The 16,291-nt window shown below is 38.4% G+C and overlaps 1 protein-coding gene across 6 annotated transcripts in view; it reads right to left on the reverse strand.

The window, feature by feature from the left end:
• Positions 1-16,291, reverse strand: part of CDH12 (cadherin 12) — a 1,011,811-nt gene that overhangs the window by 407,272 nt on the left and 588,248 nt on the right. For all 6 annotated transcript variants that reach the window (XM_055142975.1, XM_055142967.1, XM_055142951.1 and 3 more), the window contains one exon: positions 2,795-2,942. The gene's annotated coding sequence lies outside the window, so the exon portion shown is untranslated. The remainder of the gene's footprint in view (positions 1-2,794; positions 2,943-16,291) is intronic.

The following is a 16,291-nucleotide window of genomic DNA, read 5'->3' on the forward strand; positions in this document are numbered from 1 at the left end:
GAGGTACCTTAGACAATGAACCACTAGATGGTCTTTATTAAAAATGTAGTCTAAAACTTGAAGCAAGTTTTAGATAGTTTAAGCAAATATTTGCTTTTTCAATTTAAAACTCTATAGTAGAAATTATTCTATAAGGTCTTTTCTGTCCCCACAGAGGGGGAAATTATCATCACAAGAATGAACATTGGATTTTCTGTAGAATATCTGAGGCAAGATGATACCTAGGGATATAGTAAGTGGCAAAATGGAAGTCTGATTGACAAGACTGCTGTTGCTGAAACAGTTACTAATGTTCAATTGGACTGAAACTTTTATCCAGTTCCTTTTCAACCTGCATAATTTAAATGGAAACATCTGTAATTATAAAATCACTTTAAAGACTACCTGTAATATGTATTTGTCCATACACACATATATCCATATCAGATATGTATATATGCATATGTTAGCTATAGATGGATATACATGATACAGATCATATATAAATATTTTTGAGTAATAACTATAATTGTCATTAGTTGTAGATGCAAATATTTCATTACACAATAAATATATCCTTCATTGGTTACATTTGTCGAGGAAGAACATTAATCAATGGTTCACTGGGTAGGATGCAGCCTAATATCACTTCTGTCCTTGGCACAAAGAATGGTCAAAAATAAGGAATTTTTTCAGCAAATTTGAAGTTGTCAGAATAAAGGTGGCTCCACATGGGTAATGTTTTCACTCCTTATAACTTATTATATTATTTTACTTAATTTAGATCAAAACTTGGATTAAACCCAGGGTACCACACATGCGAACTAAAGTAAGGGTTCTAGTACTGAGCTTTCAGACTTTCTCTTTTGATGGATCAAAGCTGCTCACAAAAGGAGTAATGGGATGAAGAGATAATTGAGCTGTTAAGGTGTTTACCTCACATGTGGCCCAACCATGAGCACAGCCAATGATCCAGAGAGCACTGTCAGGAATGATCCCTGAGTAAAGAGCAAATCAGAACACACATCTGGGCCTGGCCTACCTCCCACCCCCTTTGAAAGGGGGAAAAAAATCAAACAGGGAAGAAAGAAGAAGGCTTAGAGGAAGAGCAGCAGCTAAGACACAGGGAGAGTAACAATGGTCACACTCTTCATCACTTATCTTTGAACCCGTTGAGAAATTATCTCCCCCAGAAAAAAACAGAAATCTCAGTGCAGCAGTGGTAGACAAATATCCTCAGACACTGGCAGAAGTAGAGGTGGGTGTTCTAATCTCCATTACTCTTGAGACGGTGGGGATGGAGGCGGGGTGCTGGGCTGGAGTAGGGAGGGTAGGGAGCAATAGGGCCAGTGTCACCCTGCAAAGCTCTTCAGGAAATTCATAAAAGTAGCCCATTAATATAGACGCTTCTCTGACATGCTGTAAAATACTCCATTCTCACGATACCCATAGAAGGACGTCAGATTCACTATTTCATGAAAGTCAAGTCTCATTCTAAACTGCACATTTAAGACACCTTAATAAATCGTTGCAGAAAAGCAGCTAGGTACTTATCAACACACTTTAGCAAATCAGAAATAGGTAAAAATCATTTTTTAATTAGTATCCTATATTGATATGCATTTACAGTTCATAAGTTTGTGTCATTATTTGGAAATGATTTTTAAGCATACTACTACATAATAAGGTTAAATAGTTGTCACTACTCAAATGTCTAGAGGTCTAATCTATCACTTGATTATATATACTTTGTGCAACCAAATTATCTCCTTATTACACATTGAATAGAGATTTACTATAATGTGGAGTAAAAACATCACATTTATTTACATTTGAAACATAAAGGAGTAAAGAAAAACTTCTCATAATTAAATTAAACTTTGAGAAAAGATTTTGGTGCCATTTCTCTAAACAGTTTTTAACAAATATATGAGAAAATCTGTTCAGAAGAAATAGTGTATACTATTTTCTCCAAATTACTAAAGAAAAACTATCATAAACTATGAATTAAAAGCTTTATCTCAAGCCATCCTTGTTTGATCACAAGGAATGCTTGTAAATAAAAAAGCCAGGATTTCAATATGGACATAAGCTTAATCTCCTAACTGAAGATACTTCCATTCAAAAAATTCAGCATTTCAGAAATGTTTCGGGTTAACTTTTCCTTTTTATTAATCTAGCTTATAAAAGGATTTCATCACTCTTGTGAAAGAACTATATGTCATTATCCATGGTATATTAATTCCTTTCAGCTCATTTTTCTTAAGAGCTATACGAGAAACTTTATCATCTAAATTAGAATTCCTAAATGGACACTATTAAAATATTCGCGGATTTAGTCCTAAATCCTTATACCCAGAGGGAGCTCAGGAGCATTGCTAAACTGGAAAGCTGCGCAAAAATCTCCACTTTCATTTGCAAAATTCCCTTCCATCTAATTTAACTTTGAAGCTTTTGAGACGCAGATTTGACCCTAGGACACCAGCAAGACACTTCCAACACAGTCAAGTTACCCGAGCAAGGCACAGTTCTCTGGATTACTAACAAGGCAAAACGAGACACGAAGATGCTTTATATTTTCTTTTCCTTGCTTCTAACGCCAGGCAGCATGCTTTTATTTCCAAAGAAGTTCCCCTGAAATAGCATGATTTCCAAAGCCGGCTTGGCTGCTAGGACACTTGCTGGGAAACTCAGCCTTCCTTCCAGACATAAACAGTCACTTGCTGCAGTGCAGAGTGTCAGTTTAGTCAGTTCCAACTTTCAATGCAGAAATTCAGTGCCTTGCAGTCCCCCGGCACGGAACACGGGCACTTACCTTAATTGCAATATTCTCCGTGAACGCGCTGAGAAATCAGCCAAATGGAGCGAGACCGGGGTGGGGAAGAGGGAAGTTTTCAATCAACACCTTCCAAGTAGCCGCATGCTGCGCTGCTCTTTCCCGTGGATGCTCAGCCCCGCGCTGTCTAGGAGGACAAAAAAAAAAAAGAGAAGCTGAAATCCTCTGAGGTTCCCGGGAGTAAATGAGGACTGAGCGAGAGAGATCCGCCGTGAGCCTGCTGCATTTGGAGACTCCCTAAGTGCTGTGATAGGCTCCTGCCACGTCCCCGGAGCTGGGCGATGATCATTGACCTGATTAACAAGGAACACTCCCCGCGCACATGGAACCGACGCGCGCGGGCTGGCCGGGGGGCCCCTGGGCACTGGGCACTGCACCCGGGCCATGGGGGAAGCGTGTTTTTCTTTGGCAGCTCCATGCTCGGACGACACGAGGCAGACTGGCATTTGCGGGCAGATTAGCCACCGAGCCCAGCCGCTCGGGGACCTAAACCCACGGGATTTCTCCTGCTGTTTTACAAGGTGCATTTGTGTTAGAGAGCAGGAGCGGGCAGACAATTAATAGGCTGGTCCGGCTACGGGGATAACAGGGCTACCGCTGGAAGATGTGTAAAGCAAGGTGATAAGAGACAGCGGCGCGTGCCTTTGCCCCGAGCCTGATACATACTTCAAGCTCTGTGTAAGTAAAAGGAATTTAAAGCGCTATTAGAGCCCTCTAGAGTGTTACTCTCTGATTCATATGTATATGTGTGTATATGTGTGTATATATAAGTGTGTATATATACATATATATGCATATATATATATATTCATACTAGATAAGCATGTTTGCCAGGTTTTACACACACAACACTGAAACCAGATCCCAAATCATGCGCACAATATTCTGTTGCTGGTGCAGTTTTCCAATTACTTTCAATTAGCATCACATCACGCAAAAAAAAGTTTGTGTTTTGCCATTTACCTGAGTAACAGAATATACAGCATTAACCCCTCACCAAATCACTTCTTTTATTTGCTGCGGGGACACTACTTTTTCTAAAAACATGAGGCAAGGTGTAAGAAGATGAGAAATTTTCAACAGCTTTTCTCATCTGTGTGCAGGTGCCATTAACAACCTGCTGTTACCCATCCACTGACGCTGATGGCCTGAGAAGCTTTGCAACATCAAAAGGTACCAAGTCCACCCCTCCCCCTGCCAGAGTTCCAGATCTTTCCAAAAAGGTCTTAGGACTAAATGGTACAGCCCCCAAATGGGTAATTTTTGACAGCTCTCACATCTACAAGAGAAAATTCTTCTACTAATATAAAAAGATCAGATTAAAAAAAAACAGTCATTTGCATGTCATACGGGTGAGAAAAATCTCATTGCCAGGGAGAAAACTGACAAATGTCCCCTCACACAGATATTGTGTGAGAGTTGCACCATTTCTGAGTTTCCAAGGAGGTCTCACTTGGGACATATGGCATCCCTTTGGGATGTATGTATGTGTGTGTGGTGGGGGTTGTGGGAGGGAAGGAGGGAGGGAAGGAGAGTCTTTAAATTTGGGCAAACCCCACATTTCAATAGAAGAATGCTTGGAGCATATTTAAAGATCATTTGACATATTTATGTCCAACCTTATAACAATAACTAGTTAAGTAACTATTTTTTAAATTAAAATGGGACTCATTGAATAAAAGATTTGTGAAACGGAGGTGTTGGCAGATACTTCAACTTAAAGATGTGCTCTTGTTCGCCTCAGGAGGGCGGAGTCCTACGTTCCAAACAGATTAGGTCTCTTGCTCCCTCAGCTGGTGGAGGGAGGGAGACCAATGGAGCAAACACATTGACATTCATTTTGATGCTCCTAAGCAGAAAACCCATTATTTAAGTGGAGATTGGCACTCGTTCTAGTAAGGAAAAAAAGAGAGAGAAAAGAGAGAGTTGGAGAGGAAGATGCTTCAATAAGACGATATACTTGAGGAAGAATTGCAAACAAGAACTGCAACTTCTAAAGTCTTCTATACAAGTGCTATTTGTTAACACAGCACTCTTGCAACGTGTTGGACGGCAGGGCGATGAAGCTTAGAGGCTTAGACAGTAAACAGTAAGCCTCTGTTGGGTTTAGCCCCACTCTTCAGTCAACTCACATGATGATCACCTTACAATATTTTCAAAATGTTTAAGTCTGGGATTGTTTTTATTTCTAGCAATTTTGTTGCCCGCTAAAACAAAGGCACACTAAACTACCTTGGGGTCAATGTGCAGTTTCATCTAGAAAATCCAAATAGCATAAGATTGCAGTGTTGATACTTCTAGATCTCTATTATGCTTGTTTCCAAAAATCCAAGAATTTTGGATTTCAAGTTTTTCTTTCTAACAGTGTATGAGTGAGTGTACATACAAGTCACTCTCACTGTCATCCTGTTGCTCATCGATTTGTTCGAGCGGGCACCAGTAACGTCTCTCTTTGAGAGACTTATTGTTACTGATTTTGGCATATCCAATACGCACAGGTGGCTTGCCAGGCTCTGCCGTGCGGGCTCCATACTCTCGGTAGCTTGCCGGGCTCTCCGAGAGGGGCGGAGCAATCAAACTCGGGTCTGACTCGTGAAAGGCGAACGTCCTACCACTGTGCTATCGCTCCAGTATATACAGGTATTCTTTAAAAATCTACATTGAACAGATAAGTGATTTCATATGAAATGACACTTTTGACCAACAAAGCAAACTAATGCTATGTTATGAAGAGTGTGGAAAAGTAACATCTACAGAGTCATTTTTAGTGTAGCTGCATTTATTGCCCATGACAGCTTAGAACAATCCTGTTTAGTAGGAAGTATTATCTTTTCAATATTTTTATTACTTAATCTAAAGCTTTAAGAAGTTAAGTAAATCTGCCTCTGCCACACAACTCAGGCAGAGCAAACTTAGATTGCAAATTCAGGTCATTTTATTCGTAAGATGAAATATATGCTTAGGAATTTCAAAACATTAAAATCAACAAAAGTATTATGCACTTTTAGCAGGATTTGGAAAAAAATCTTTTTGGAGGCCTAGAGATACAGTACAGAGCGTCACGTGCTGCATGCGTCGAATGCAGCTGATCATGGTTCCTTCTCCTGCTCTATTCATGGTGCCCTGAGCTCTGCCAAGGGACATTCCAGAGCACAGGAGTGAGGCCTGAGTACAGCAGGTTTGGCCCTCCTTTTCAAAAGGCTTACTCTGTTATTTGCAAAACACAATTCATATTCTTATATACCTGTTTTTGCGATTGATAAACACTGTACTGTAAACTTTTAATCTCCATTGCCATAAATGTGTTGGTAAAAATTAAAATTTAATATTTAGTTATATTCCCCCAAAACATGAAACCTGAAAACAATAGGATTTCTTTACATACAGAGGGATTTCAACCTGTTTAATTAATGCAATTGCTTTCTCTTTTTTTTTTGTTTTTTTTTTTGCTTTCTGAGTCACACCTGTCGATGCACAGGGGCTACTCCTGGCTCTGCACTCAGGAATTACTCCTGGCGGTGCTCAGGGGACCTTATGAGATGCTGGGAATCGAACCCGGGTTGGCCGCGTGCAAGGCAAACGCCCTACCTGCTGTGCTATCGCTCCAGCCCCAGCAATTGCTTTCTCTTCTTCCTCAAATATTGTGATTATGTTTTTAAAGAAGAAATGACTTTATTCTACCTGATCCTTTGCAAGAACACTTAACTAAAATACATTAGGTCAAAGTTACATGGTTTCTGGCATCTTAGTTCTTCAAAAACGTGTCCAATATGAAAGTTCAAAAGAACTTCAGAGCTGAAAATAATGCGTTTTTTAAATTTTATCTTAACATTGTATAAATCTCATGAATCCCATCCATTTCTTATGTTCTGCTGAAATATTCATAGTCATATTCATAGTCTTAGACAAATGCAGTGATTACACTTTTTCAAGGCTCCCAATAAAACGTCTTTCTAAATATGGTGATGGGATAGAGAAATAGGACAAGGGCAATGTACAGGCTTGGCATCCCAGAATATTGGGTTTGAACCCGGATACTGCAGGGTCCCCAGTCCTCAGAATTAACAGGAACAGCCCCAAGCACAGAGCGAGGATAGTCCACCCATCAACACTCACATGGTAACCGCAAAACACTGTAGCACTGTAGTCTCCTTGTTTATTGATTTGCTCGAGCGGGCACCAGTAATGTCTACACCCTGAGACTTGTTTCTGTTTTTGGCATATCGAATTAGCCAAGAGTAGCTTGCCAGGCTCTGCCCTTCAGGTGAGATACTCTCAGTAGCTTGCTGGGCTTTCCGAGAGGGACAGAGGAATCGAACCCAGGTCAGCGGAGTGCACGTGCAAGGCAAACGTCTTACCTGTTGTGCTATTGCTCCAGGCCACAAAACCAAGACAAAAGGCAAGTCAAAAAACTCTTTGCTTGTTTTGGGGGCACACCTGGCAGGGTTTCCACTTATACCTGTCACTCTGGCGGTGTTTGGGGAACTGAATGTGATGCCCAGGGTTGAAGCTGGCTCAGCCTTTTGCACAGTCACAACCTACTCTCTGGACTATCTCTCCAGCCTCTACATTCTGAATCAATTGGTAGAGCTAGTGGGATTATGTATCTACACCAATTTCCCTTTTTGCCCGGGCAGATATCTCCATGTACTTGAGAATCCTTGTACACAACAGCTCCTAATTTGGTCCCCAGCACAGATGCCCAGAGACCCAGCAATGCAGGAGTGACCCCCTCCAGCAGTAAAACACTAGCACAGAGTCAAAACTAACCCCCTGAGTAATGTGGTAGGATATTATTTTTTTAATTAAAAAGAAACAATCATGACTCATTTACTTCCATTTATGAAAATCTCTACCAATGATCTCATGTCATTTTTATAAAAATCTTTGAACACTTTTAGAATATTTTTAAACAATGGGAAATGCCAAATTAAAAATGCAAAAAGAAAACTACTGTCCTTTGGTCTTTTATTATTTTTATTTTTTATTGAAACTCTCGGAGAGCCCGGCAAGCTACTGAGAGTATCCCACCGCATGACAGAGCCTGGCAAGCTTCCTATGGTGTATTTGCTATGCCAAACACAGTAACAACAAGCCTCACAATGGAGAAGTTACTGGTGCCCGCTCAAGCAAATGGATGAATAACTGGACAACAGTGCTACAGTGCGATTGATTCTCTTCCTTACAAAGCTTTTTGTGATCAGGTTTCAGTTGGACAATATTCCAACACCCATCCCTCTACCAGTGTCCAATTCCAACTACCAATGTCCCCACCCCCACCCCCACACTTCCACTAAGCCTGCCTCTATTCCAGGCACTTTCTTCTTTTTCTCCCTCTCCCTCTCTCCCCTCGCTCCCCCCCTCCTTTTGGACATTATAGTTTGCAATATAGATACTTCTCTCTCTCTCTCTCTCTCTCTCTCTCTCTCTCTCTCTCTCTCTCTCTCTCTCTCTCTCTCCTTTTAGACATTATAGTTTGCAATACAGATACTCCTCTCTCTCTCTCTCTCTCTCTCTCTCTCTCTCTCTCTCTCTCTCTCTCTCTCTCTCTCTCTCCTCCCTCTCTCCCTCCCTTCCCTGTTGGACATTATAGTTTGCAAAACAGATACTTCCAGATACTTCTCTTTTCCAACTGCCCTCTCCCTCTCCCGTAGCCCCTAAGGCAGGCTTCCAGGTTTGGGTCATTCATCCTGACCTTTGTTTCTGCTGAAAACCTTTAACTTCTTTTCTAGACAAATTTGTTGTGTTTGTCTGAACTTTGTGGTAGAGAATAAAGATAAGGAGAGCCAACTGAATTGTTATTTAAACAGAAACCACTAGTTAATTGGATTTGTTTTGAAGAGTGCTTGAATACAAGGACATGAATTACAAAAGGCAGATTGCTTATAATGGAGGTGTGAGTGGAGGGAAAGTGCAGGGGTTAAGTCTTATGTCAATTAACTCCAAAAGCAAATGGCCCCCAGCACTCTCTGGCCCCCTCAAATCACAGAACTGAAAAGAATAATGAAGCATCACTCAGTGTGACCCCAAACCTCTAAAAATAAATTAATCAATAATTGGTATTTTTTTTTTTACAAAAGTGTCCTTGGGATTTTGCCATTGTTGTCTTTTTTTTTGTTTGTTTTGTCTCATTTTGTTTGCTTCATTTTATTTTGGGGTCACACTTAGCTGTGCTCAGGACTTACTCCTGCCTCTGCACTCAGAGATCAGTCACTCATGGAGGGACTTCGGGGACCATATGGGGTGCTGGGGATTGAACGAGGGTGTGCTTGCAAGGTGAGCGCCTTCCCAATCCCTTGCAATATCTCTCTGACCTCCCAAAGGCTGAGAGGTTGTTCATGTTCCAGATGAGCAGAAATTTACCTGCTTTTTTTTTTCTTTTTGGGTCACACCCGGCGATGCACAGAGGTTACTTCTGGCTCATGCAATCAGGAGTCACCCCTGGTATTCAGGGGACTATATGGGATGCTGGGAATCGAACCCAGGTTGGCCGCGTGCAAGGCAAACACCCTGCCCACTGTGCTATCACTCCAGCCCCTCACCTGCTTTTTTTAACCTTAAGGATTTTATGCTAAGAGAGTAGTTTATGTATTGGTCTTTCAACACAAGAATCTCATGATGCTTACCATTTAACTAACTCTACATTCAAATACAAATTTTTGAGGTGATTTAATTAACAAGGAAGAAAGAAATCTCAAACACTGGGACTGTTTTAAATAGCAGACAATTGAAACATGTCAACTAGCAAATAAACAATCCTAAAAGGTATCAACTGATTTTTTCAGCAGCAGCGGCAAACTCATAATAAGATATGAATGTTTGCTCAATCTTACTAATCTTTTATTATTAGGCACAGTCCTGCTTATGCCTAAGAGTTGAAAAGTGAGTGATTCATCTTTTTACCTTTAAGGTATAACATTTTATACTTTTCTTGCCAACTCCACTGATATACACTCATAACTCTTGAAGCAATACAAATGTCCAGCTATGATGAAACAATGCAGTGTAACAGAAAATTTTGACTATGATCTGAATTCAGATTGATAGCCCCAGTTTTATAGATTTGAGCTCGTTAAAAAGATTACAAAATAATTTCTTTGGAAATGAAAGGAAATTCAGCAAGATTATCAGATTTTAGTCAGCAATACAATTATATCTATTTCACTGGCAATTTATGGTTTTGACTTAATTCAGAAATAATTGTAAGGCAGTCAAGAAGAAATAGGCAAGTAAACTTTTTCTCCCCTTTCCCTCTTACTATGTCTCTAAGGATTTTATTTTATAAACTACATCATGGCATGAATATTTTGGTTAGGTAGTTCACTGATTTAAAGAAGAAGCTATGAGTCACTGATTTGAAATTAAAGATTGAATGGATAAAACAATTGCTACAGTGAAGAGTGTCTTTATTTTTCCATGTGACTATCATGCATTCTTTTAAAAGGACACTGTTGCTACATTACACTTGAAATGGGTCATTAGCCTCTTTACTGTCCTGGTCAGTGAAAAAGTGAAAGATAGTTTAATTAAAATGATTGAAGATTAACTTAAACTTAGGAGAACAAATAAAAAATGAGCATATAATATTCATATATTTTATTTCTTTTAAAACCACATTTTCATTTTAGCAGGCAGTGACTTTAAAATAACAAAAAAAACACAGTGCATTATTAAAGAAAATAAGTGACTTTCAGTAGAGATAATTGCTTGGCATTTACCCCTTTCCTGTTAGCTCTTCCCCCTCATATTTTCATCTTTTATATATTATTAATACATGTAAAAATAAAATAAATAATATATAAAATTGAGATTATTAAACTCAATGTATACCAAATTTACTTAAAACTAGTGAAATTAGCCTTAATACATATGAAATACAAACTACACATTTCAACAATGATTTAAAACAACTTAGTGAACACATACACACACAAAAAAGATATATAACTTAATGAATATATCTTATTAATATGATTATTTAATAGGCAAAATTTACTTTTTTATTGAGAAAAGTTTATATCTTTTTTTTAAGTCAGAAAAGGGAATATTAAGTAAGGACAAAGTTAGGAAATGCTGAAAGCTCTGGAAACAGTAGAGTTATATACAGCATCAAACTAACTTGTTATTTGTTCAATCATAAGATTAAATATTATTCTAATTTAGATAGGTTAATCAATGTGAAGCCACATAATCATAATTGTTTGTAGTCTTTTCTATCACTAAATACCTATTAGTGTGGTTAATAAGCAAAAGTTTTAATTGTAAGAAGTAGTAACTGTAGATTGAAATGTCAATGAATAAGCAACTGTACAGCCACCTTGAGGGCTGGAGCGATAGTACAGCAGTTGGGCTTCACCTTTCACTGGGCCGACCCCTGTTCTATTCCTCCACCCCTCTCTGCGAGCCCGGCAAGGTACCGAGAGTATTGAGCCCTCATGGCAGAGCTATCTGTGCATATTGGATATGCCAAAAACAGTAACAATAAGTCTCTCAATAAGAGACATTACCGGTGCCCACTCGAACAAATCGATGAGCAGCGGGATGACAATGACAGTGACAGCCACCTTGTAAAACATTTAGAATTTCTTGTAATAGTTTAAAAGACAATATGATGGCATATAATATCATATGCCACCCAGGGTTTGGTATCTGGTATCATTTGGTCCCCAGACCATTGCCAGCTGCAGTCCTGGAGGTCATGAATGGTCCCCCCTGGGTGTGGTCCTGAGAACTCCCAGCACTGCAGGAACTGACCAGAATCCCATCTTTAGGACCTGGCACTAACTGACAACCCACTGGCTGAGAACCTCAGCAGAGACTCCTTAGGGCTTCTGAGCACAGCTTAGGAACCACATCCACACTTTCCAAAAAAATTTAAATACAAAATGAATAGTGTATTAATTTGTGATGCAAATCTCCCCATCCGAAATATGTATATCAAAGAACAAAAACTATTCATTGAACAAAGTGCAAACATTGATCTTTTTCACAAAAAAAATTAAAAAAAAAATGTTTCCACAACTGGAAACAGCGCAGCTACCATCAAAAGGTAAATGAGTAAACAGTGAATATTATTCAGCAAGTAAAAATAACTGGAGAGATGCTGGAGAGATAGTACAGTGATGAAGGAACTTGCCTGCCCCAGAGAGCAGAGCAGGGAGGTTGCTTTCCTTGCACACAGCACACTGGGTTTATCCTCTTCACTTTATACAGTCCGCCCCTCCCCCACCCCGCCCCAGTTCATTAGTGATCCTTGAGTGCAGAGCCAGGAATTGGTCCTGAGCACTGATGGGTGTTTCAGGATGCCTTCTCCACCAATCATTCCCCTTCTTTTTTTTTGTTTTTTTGGGTCACACCTGGCAATGCACAGGGGTTACTCCTGGCTCTGCACTCATGAATCACTCCTGGCGGTGCTCAGGGGACCATAAGGGATGCTGGAAATCGAACCCGGCTCGACCGCGTGCAAGGCAAACACCCTACCCTCTGTGCTATTGCTCCAGCCCCTCATTTCCCTTCTTAAAATAGGAACTTGCCTGTTATACGACCAACTCAGTTCAATGCCCCTCAGTGAGAGGACGGTCCCTTGTGAGGCTCGAGGAATAACCCTAACACAGATTCAAGAGGAAGCTCTGAACAGCACAAGGTGTCCCTCCCATGTAAAAATTAAAATAAGCGAAAGAAACAATATAGCATTTCAAAGTTGTGCTCAAAGTTTATGGTAATCACTGAAAAAAATGCAAACCTAGTGTAGAATTGCAGTTACATGAAATTCAAAACTATGGAAATTGAAGCTTATGCTTTATATGACAGAAGGCAGACAAGTTGTTGATGGAGAATGAGAAAGAAATAATTATAGCAAAAGGGTACAAGAACATTTTTCAAATAATGAAAACTTCAGTATGTGGATTTGGGTAGTGGTTTCCCAGATGTAATTACCAAAAATTTTCTAGTTTATACCTGTCATACATGTATTTTATTTTATGTTGTATCTCAATATAGTTATAAAAACATATCCTTATCCTTGTTTTTTTTTCAGTAAAAGTACCGTAAACTGTTTATTCAATCAGATATGCCTAGTAATATAATAATCTCTAGGGCTTTCAACTTATTTCCTATCTGCTAAAGAAACCATTCATTGGTGAAATAAAATCACTCTCTTTCCAGATAATAGTTCGGTCAAATTTTATATAGGGAAACAAAGTCTCGTTCCATTAAAAAAAATGACTAGTATAACATGTTCAATTACCTCTTGATACTCATATTATTGTTCATTTGTTTCTAACAATTCTCTTTTGGAGGGTCACATACCTAACATATTCCTATCTCTGCACTCAGGGATCATTCCTGGTGAGTGGGGTGGCCTTTGGAAAAGTGACCACACACAATACTAGGTATCATACCTGGATCAGCCATATGCAAGGCAAGCACTGTATACCTCCTATATTATCACTCTGGTTCCTACTTATAATTTTTAAAATGTCTATAGAACGCTGACCATGGCACAGTCTTAAGCATTTTGACTGCATCATTAATTCTACATTACAGAATTTTTTTTACTAACTTAATTTGTCATCCTGGAGACAAAAATACTTCATATAGCATCCCACTCCCTGCCTTTATGGCAGACACCTTCCTCTTTACTCTCTCTCTCTACTTTGGGCATCATGGTTTGCAATGCAGATACTGAGAGGTGATCATGTTTGTTTCTTAGTTATCCTGATTTGTTCTGTTACTGGTACTGGACCTCCAATCATCTAAACAATTACAAGTCTGTCAATTTATGTAGCAGTATACCTGGGAAGTATTTTAATTTCTATCCTGTGTACAACAATTTTTATATGACATAAACCGTAATCTTAAGAAAGGCAGTTGCTGTACTCAATACATTAACTATAAAATAATAGTTAATATACAATTTGAAACAAAACTAGGAAGCAGAGTAATTGACCATATATAATGAAGCAAAATAAAAACATGGGGAGGAGTATTAATGTAGAGGAACAGAGTATGTTGACTGAAGAGTTTAAAACAATAGTTATAAGGTTAATTTTATATACATATGCATGTATATATACTATGTTAGTGATATATACTATTATATTATGCATATTATATATAATATGGTAGTATAATTTTATATTATATAATGCTAATAACACTAGAGTTATATTATATATGATTCTAGTAACATAATATTAAATAAATTCAGAAAAACAATAGCTAGTAAAGGTATAACAAGAATAGGAAAACTTTTGAAAACCTCAAATGAAATTACAGGCGTTTTAAAATACAGTAGCTGAGCTAAGGAATGCAAATAATACAATAAATGTGCTTAACAGTGCAGAAGCAGTCAGTGAATTGGAAAGTATGATAGTAGAATACCCCAAACACAGCAGCAGTAGAAAAAAAGAATCGTAAGTTGTAAAAACCTTTCTTGACTAGGTCAAGAGGAACAATCATGTTACAGGGCTCCTAGAAGAAATAAACAAACAATATCTGAGAAGTTCCCTAATTTGGGAAATGTCTAAATATTAAATACAAGACTCAAAATAAAAAATAATAATAGTCTCAAATTTTAATTAAATGGAGTATGCTGTATACATTTTAAAATGAGTGGCAGGATTGTACCCACAATTTCTCACCATCCCCTTATATCAAGGTGGTTATAGGAGTGAAAAAAATGTAGGAAATCAATTTCACCTCCATGGAAAATCATATCTACTATTATAGAGGTCTATGGCTTTTCAGACTAACTTAGAAGCGGGATTTTGGTATTAGAAAAATATTGCTCGTGACTTGTTCTTTTCTCCTTTGAATGAGCTCTGGGCCTTATTTTCTGTATGAATATATTATTCTGTGATTTTGTTGTTGTTGTTGTTTGGCTTTTTGGGTCACACCCGGCTATGCACAGGGGTTACTCCTGGCTCATGCACTCAGGAATTACACCTGGCGGTTCTCGGGGGACCATATGGGATGCTGGGAATTGAACCCGGGTTGGCCGCGTGCAAGGCAAAAGCCCTACCCGCTGTGCTATTGCTCCAGCCCCAACTGTGATTCTTATTGTCATTGGGCAAACAGACAAAAACTAGTTTAGTTTTCATTTTTTGAATTACTATTATAAAACATTAAACACATAAACAGTTTAGTAAACTCTAACAAGAAATACTTTTGAGTCAATTATCCAACTTTATTAGTTATATGTTTTTGATACTGCTTTCTCTAAATTCTGTCACTTTGCTCTCATGTTTCAACTCAAAAAAATTTGAGAAAAAAGCTTGGATATTATTTTATCTGCAAATATTTAAGCATATTGTGCAACTTAGTTTTTGCCTTTAAATTGAATACATGTTACTTCTACTGTTTGATTTTTGGTATTTTCTTTCAGGCTTCACGAATAAGTCAGATGGTCATAATACCAAATTGTATTCCAGAAGTTACTAACCTCATGTCCCAGTGAGTCCCAGTGGGAATGGCTAAGAATAACTTTCAAAAAGTTATAAAGTATAAACAATGACTATGTTCATCATTTGATCAAGTAAACATTAATAGTACCCAATTTCTGATGGAATAAGATGCTATAATTGTTTTCTCCTTTATATGCTTCTAAATGAATTTCTCACCATTTTTGAAGGTAATTCTGGTCTCTATTATACAAATCTAGTTCCCCAGTATCTAGAATTTTATAATTCGTAGAATTGTACCACTAATTTAAAATTTCAACACTGGTGTTTATCATAAAATAAACTGTACTTTTTGTTTTGTTTTGTTTTCTGTGTCACACCTGGCGATGCACAGGGGTTATTCCTGGCTCTGCACTCAGAAATTACTCCTGGTGGTGCTCAGGGGACCATATGGGATACTGGGAATTGAACCCGGGTGGGCCGCGTGTGAGGCAAACGCCCTACCCACTGTGCTATTGCTCCAGCCCCGAACCTGTACTATTTTGTAGTTCAGTGGTTAATGTTAGCAACAGATTACAAAAAAGTAGTATATACCTAGCAAATATTTGGCGAACACAGTGTAAAACCCTATTGAACATGTGTGTGTGTATGTGTGTGTATGTGTGTGTGTGTGTGTGTGTGTGTGTGAGTGACTGCCATACATTTACCTGCTTATCATCATACTGTTCTACTCAAAAGCAACAGCAACACAGAAAAATCTTAGGGCAATCCAAATTCCAGATGTTTCAGTCTTGCTTAGATACTTGAAAAGCTATCACCACACAAGAAGTATTTCATTCAGAGGAGTTCTCTCAAAAGAGCTACAAAGTAAAGCCCATTTATCTTTTATCACATAGTGTTATTTCTTCTAAAGAACAAGATTTAGGTTCTTGATTTCTAATGGAGGAAACACAGTCATTTTAGAGGTATGTTTTTGTTAAAGTCATATTTCATTACGATAAGCCAACTTTATAATTTTATTAAACATTCTTCACTGAGTATATTCTCTCTATACTTAAAGACGAGTTTCCATTTT

This window comes from Sorex araneus, chromosome 1 (genome assembly GCF_027595985.1).
Source record: "Sorex araneus isolate mSorAra2 chromosome 1, mSorAra2.pri, whole genome shotgun sequence".
Taxonomy (NCBI): Eukaryota; Metazoa; Chordata; class Mammalia; order Eulipotyphla; family Soricidae; genus Sorex; species Sorex araneus.